Here is a 6713-nt window from a genome sequence, read left to right on the forward strand (position 1 = left end):
TTGGAAACCCAATGAAGCAGTTATACTCTGTCCTATAGGGTTGCTATGAATCAGAATCAACTTGACGGCAATGGGTTTGGTTTTGGAGGCATGATTTACTGTACTCAGGGAAATTTAAAGGTGTATTTATAAATACATTTAAGATGTTGTTGGTTGCTGTCGAGTTGATTTTGACTCATGGCAACCCTATACGCGCAGAGTAGAGCTGCTCCATAGGATTTTCAAGGCTGTGACCTTTCAGAAACAAGTTGCCAGGCCTGTCGTCCGAGGTGCCTCTGGGTGGGTTTGAACTAGTAACCTTTCGGCTAGTAGTTGAGCACCTAACCATTTGCACCACTCAGGGACTCCAGGGGCATGATCATTTAGTGATGTAACTGCATGAAGGGCATTATGGATTGAACTGTATCCCCCCTAAAAGATACGTTGACATCCTAACCCCTGAACCAATGAATATGACCTTATTTGGGGCAAAACAGAATTTTTCTTTTCAGATGTTTTCAGCACAGTTAATGAAGTCATACCAGAGTAGGATGGGTCCTAATCCTAATACATTCTGAGTGATGTCTTATAAAAGAGGACAGAAGCAGAAACGGGGAAAGGCATAGGGGGAAGACAGCATGTGACAATTCCTTTACAACCCAAGGAACACCAAGGATTGCTGGCAGAAACCAGAAGCCAGGAGAGAGGCACAGGACAGTTCTTCCTCTCAAAGCTCTCAGAAGGAATCCACATAGCTGATACCCTGATTTGGACTTCTAAACTCTAGAACTGTGAGAAAATAGGTTTCTGTTATTGAAAGCCGCCCCCTTTATGATATTTTGTTATGGCAGCCCTAGGAAGCTACGATGCCAGGGGCTGCGGGTGGGGGCAACAACAGGCTGCATAGTCAGGGAAGCCACCTCTGAGGAAGGAGCATCTACGATTGGACCTGGTGGCTGACAAAGGACCGGGCATGCCCACAGAGGCCATGAGGTAGGGATAAACCGCAGAGGCCAAGGTGGCTGTAAAGCAAAGTGAGTGGAAGAGAGAGGTGGGAGAGGAAGGAGAAGAAGAGGGTAGGCCACAAAGGGCCTGTGGAGCGTGGTAAGGTATTTGGATATCAATGTAAGGCTCATGAGAAACCACGGGAGGGCTTTCAAGAAATGAGTGAACCCATTGGGTTGGTATGATTACCTTATACCTGTATGCGTATGGAGAGCCCTGGTGGTACAGTGGTTAAAAGCTTGGCTGCTAACCAAAAGGTCGGCAGTTCAAATCCACCAGCTGCTCTTTGGAAACCCTATCGGGCAGTTCTACTCTGTCCTATAGGGTCGCTATGAATCGGAATCGACTAGACGGCAACCGGTTGTTTTTTTTGGTCACTACTAATACTATTTGATATCCTGGTATATCTCAAAACATTTCTGTCACCTACCAAAACCAAAAACCAAACCTGCTGCTGATGAGTCGATTCAGACTCAGTGACCCTCTAAGACAGAGTAGAACTGCCCCATAGGGTTTCCACGGAGTGGCCGGTGGATTCAAACTGCCAACATTTTGTTTAGCAGCTGAGCTCTTAACCACTGCTTTTTTAATTTAAAAACTGTCAATTAAACTAAATTTAAGCAAAAGCCTTAAATCTACAATAGGGAAAAGCAACTGGTAAATGCACAAATTGTTGAGGATGGCATTGTTTACACTGATATTCTCAATTACAAAGATTTGTTTTAAATCAGCCTTCTTCTTTGATTACCACTTAACTGAGCTTTCTGTGGGTATGACAAGATGTAGGAAACTTACATGTATTCATGGAAAAGCAAATACTTTCGTTAAGTATGAACTTAAAAGCAGCAGCTGGTAAAACAAAAATAGAATTCATGATGTTAATCTGGTTTCCTCCCTTATAGACCCAAGCGAGCTCCTGCTAAGCACAGGTTTCCCATGGAGCCAACTTGTCCTCTTGACACATGTTTACATGTGGTGCCCGGGGTGTTTGCGGAGAATAAGGAGGAGGGGAACCTTTAAAGAGACAGCTGACCTGGGTAGAGGGGTTAGTGTCTATGTGCGCTCCAGGGAAAAGAAAGGGCACAGGGACAACACTAGGCAAAACCGGGATTTGGTGATGCCCTGCCTTCCTATGTATTTTTTTTTTTACTTCCCACCTTAGGTCATGGTTGGTTGGCTGGTGGTTGCTGAGCTGATTTTGACTCATGGCAACCCATATGTTATAGAACAGAACTGCTGCATAGGGTTTTCTTGGCTGTAATCCCTGGTGGCACAGTGGTTAAGAGCTACAGCTGCTAACCAAAAAGCTGACAGTTCGAAACCACCAGCTGCTCCATGGAAACCCTATGGGGCAGTTCTACTTTGTCCTATGGAGTTGCTATGAGCCAGAATCGATGGCAATGGGTTTGGTTTGGCTTTTTGGTAATCTTAATGGAAGCAGATTGTGAGGCCTTTTCTTCCACGGTATCGCTGGGTAGGTTTGAACTGCCAACCTTTAGGTTGAGCCACATAGGGACCTATTAGGTCATAGTAGATGTTCGATAAATGCTTGGGGAATTAAACCTGGTGGCTTAACAGTAGGAGCCCTGGTGGCACACCAGTTAAGTGCTTGGCTGCTACTTGAAAGGTCAGTAGTTCGAATCCACCAGTTGCTCTGTGGAAGAAAGATGTGGCAGTGCTTCCATAAAGATTTACAGCCTTGGAAACCCTATGGGGCTGTTCTACTCTGTCCTAGAGGGTCGCTATGATTCGGAATCAACTCAATGGCAGTGAGTTCAGGTCAGGCTTAGGAGTATTTTCTATTTTTATTAATTATTTTTAACTGCATCGAAATAGTGTTACTGAGTATGACTAAGAAAATGACTGTATTTAGTCCTGAGGCTCACTGTTAGCTCAACATACTCTCCAAGGACAGTGAATGCGTTGGGCTGAGAAAAGGATTGTTAGCACAAGCCTTTAACTGCATGGCTCACACACACAAATGCTGCCACAAGGTGAACCGGCAAGGCCGTCATTCAAACTGATGGTCTAATTTTCTTTTATATCAAGAAGCACATTTAAAAAAAATTGGAACATTCAGGGTTTCTTCAGAACTTAATCGTAAAATCATTATGTAAACTCAGCCTGTCTAAATTCAAGCCATGTAAGTGAACTACATACACTCCTTCTTGGGGCGTTACCAGCATGGCCTATTTTGACTTTGGCACCAGGACTGGCTCTAACACTAAGAGTATCCCCCCGAGTTTCACTGAGTCTGTTGGATATTGGAGAGCTTCCAAATCCTGACTATGGAAGCTTTATTAATTTCATCTAAAAAGCAGGAATTATGTCCTTCCTTCTTCCTGCCCTTTCTTTCAGAAAATTCCTCTTTAAAACTGAATATACCACAAAGTCTTCATAAGTATAAAACAATTTGTATAATCTATGTTACAAATGGTCAAAATCTAGTAGTTAGCACCAACTTCATTAATCTGAATTCTTAACTCTTTCATTATAGTCTATTCTGGCATCTACTTGCAGCACGCCATAATCTATGTACTTCCCCAGCCTGCTGAAGAAATCCTCCTGGATTAGCAAATATCTGAACAAACATTTGAATTTGCACACTCACAAGGCATGACGGGTATCAAACTGGTTTTGACTTTGATGTCTTCAGGGTGATTCACCCAAATACTACAGATATATGTAGAACATTGTAAAACACGTAGAAAGGATCAGTAGCAGCAAGAAATTTAACAGCTCCAATGTCTTGGAATCAGCAAGGACAGACTCATAAATAAATAGCCACCTTGTCTAGCAGAATCTTGCTTGGTTATGAATTTCTGCTAAAACAACAGTTTCATTAAGAAGCAGGGGGAAGGCTGTCATGGGTGTTTTTCTTGGTTTAATGGACTTAGGAAGTTTTTTAAAAAATAGGTCTATCTGCAGTTTATAACAGGGCATTGGGATATTGTCAGAGTTGTACAGAACTTGGAATCAGAGATGTTTTTGACTGATGTTCTGGGCATAACTTCTTGGCCTCAGTTTTCTAGGCCATAATGACCACTGGTCAAAACCCACCTGGGCTTATGTAAATGTCTGAGACTAAGCTTTCACTTCTCTCCAAACTAGCCATAAGAGTGGGTGCTGACCCATATATTATTTTAGGCTTATGGAATTCTTAATATTGACTTGTACTTGTGCCCATATAGATAATCTTTAATGTGAAATACTTGTTGGAGTTATCAGCCTTTGAAATATTTTAATCTCCAGAACAAGCAGATTCTCATTATGGGAAGAACACTGTAATCCCCTTTGTTTTTAAGAGAAATAACACTTCCTACTCTCAAATAAGGTAGAAGGAGTAAAGGTGTTGTCCAAATGTATTGGGTGGCATCAATATGGAGGATCATAAATCTGTTTAAAATATTTCCATTTCTCGAATAATGTTTTCACAACAGTTAAAAAATGTCTCTAGTTTAGGCCATACTTGGAGGGAAATCATAACATGTCACAAAAGCCATCGCCACAGGCATTTCCTTCCAAATGTTGGCTTTCTCTTTTCTCATGTACTTCTAGTTTCTCTTATTTCAAATCCTTCCACTTTTTCAGCGTGGGGAACGTTCCTGTAAGTAATTAGGTACTGCTTTGAGCTTTAAGTGAGACTGCATGTAGTAAACAACAGGTTGGTAGGTTGGCAAATGCCAGACTCAAAATGTGTCTCTACATTCACAGATGCACCACGTGCCAATGGCAGAAATGAGAGAACACAGTCTCTACAGACTCAGTGGCTCCAACCATCACTTCTACACAGATGATGCTCAAATCCATGGCACAAATTCTCAAATTCCCCCTGAATTTCTGTGCCACACTTTCAACTGCTTGTTGCCTATTTTCCCCTGATTGTTGGAACACTAGACTATATAGAACACCCTACTCCATTGGTGGGCTATGCAAGGTCCCTAGTCTGCCATACCTACATCGCTCTTCTTAGTTCATATTTTCTGTTGCTAGACTTTGGTTTTTCCCATGCCCATGCCTTGCTTCTTTGTGGCCCCTCCCTGGAATGAAGCTTTCCCTGACTGTCCCAGATGGGGTTATCTACACCCTTCTCTCAATTCCTATAGCATTTCCTATCCGTACCTCTCATTTTAATTGTTTTACAAATTTTTTTTTTTTTTTTTCTTCCCAACTAAATAGGAAGTTCCTGGAAAGCAGGGCCATGAGACTTTAGAATTCAGGGCCCACAGGGACTAGTTTAGGGTCTTACCTACTAGTAGACATTAAATCAAAAGGTGACCCATAGGATTAATCCAGCTGCTCAAGTGTTTAGTTTGGAATACATTGTTGCTGTTAGTTGTTGTCAAGTAGACAGATTCTGACTCATGGCAACCACACGTGTGCAGAGTAGAACTGTGCTCCCTAGGATTTTCAAGGCTGTGATTTTTCAGAAGCAGATCCCCAGACCTCTCTTCCAAGGCACCTCTGGGTCTGGGTGTCCTAAAATGTTTTAAGTAACTAAGAATCAGGAGATGTTGCACACAAATCTTGATTTAGAGTTATTCTTAGGAAAAACAAAAAAGAATGGAAGTTCTGGAAGCACTGGGCCATCAATCCCATGGCAAGCACCCTACAGAGCAACCACCCTGGGAGATGGCCATGGGCTCCCACTGCTGCCTATTGCATCACACCCAGCTGGTTACCATCGTTTACATCACCTTTGTGACTTGACCCCTTCACTGAACCAATACTGGCTGACTGAACAGGGGAGACTAGCCTACCTAGTCACAAAAGATGAAGCCTATTTTCTACCAAATAAAATATATATTTTTTAAAGTATATACATATATATATACACACATATATATAACACATTAACAAAAGATAAATAATATGATAGCTTTCATCTCTATTTTGTATAACAAGTGGTAGATGCACAGTTTGGTGGGAAAAAATAACTGGACAAACTCTTCTGGCTTGAATTCTTAGATGATTCATCCTGGTTTTAGAAGGACCTGGGAGTGTCTAAATAAATGAAAAGTGTTCCCTCTCCTCTCATCCTCAAAAAAAAAGAAGAAAAATTGAAGCAATTATTTTACAAAATGGGTATATTTAAAAAAACTTTGTATCATGAAAGATTTCAAATATATGCAAAAACATAACGAACCCCCAGAATCCAATACTCAGATAAAACAATTATCCACTCACGGTTTATTTCTTCTAAACTCAAAAGATTATTTTGAAGCAAATCCTAGATATCACACAATATCATTCAAACTATTTTACCACATGCTCTAATCAGAAGGGTTTTTAAAAATATATAACCACAATCATTGTCCTGCTCCAAAATTAATAATGCCTGAATATGTTAAATATCTAATCAGTGTTCAAATTTTCCTGTCATATAATTTTTTTATCATTGTACTTTAAGTGTAAGTTTACATTTCAAGTTAGTCTCTCATACAAAAATTTATACATACATTGTTATGTGACCCTAATTGCTCTCCCTAAACTGTGACAGCACACTCTTCCTTTCCACCCTGATTTCCCATGTCCATTCAACCAGCTCCTAACCCTCTCTGCCTTCTCATCTCACCTCTGGACAGAAGCTGCCCATTTAGTCTCATGTATCTATTTGAGCTGCAAAGCACACTCTTCACAAGTATCATTTTATGTCCCACAGTCCAGTCCAACCTTTGTCTGAAGAGTTGGCCTTGGGAATTGTTTTAGTTCTGGGTTGACAGAGTCTG

At 41.1% G+C, this 6713-nt stretch overlaps 1 protein-coding gene across 3 annotated transcripts in view; it reads right to left on the reverse strand.

Annotated features, from left to right (window-relative positions):
• SERPINE2 (serpin family E member 2) overlaps window positions 1-6713 on the reverse strand; it is a 75906-nt gene that overhangs the window by 27949 nt on the left and 41244 nt on the right. The window lies entirely within an intron of this gene.

The sequence above is a fragment of the Trichechus manatus genome, unplaced genomic scaffold (assembly GCF_000243295.1).
Source record: "Trichechus manatus latirostris isolate Lorelei unplaced genomic scaffold, TriManLat1.0 scaffold00041, whole genome shotgun sequence".
NCBI lineage: Eukaryota > Metazoa > Chordata > Mammalia > Sirenia > Trichechidae > Trichechus > Trichechus manatus.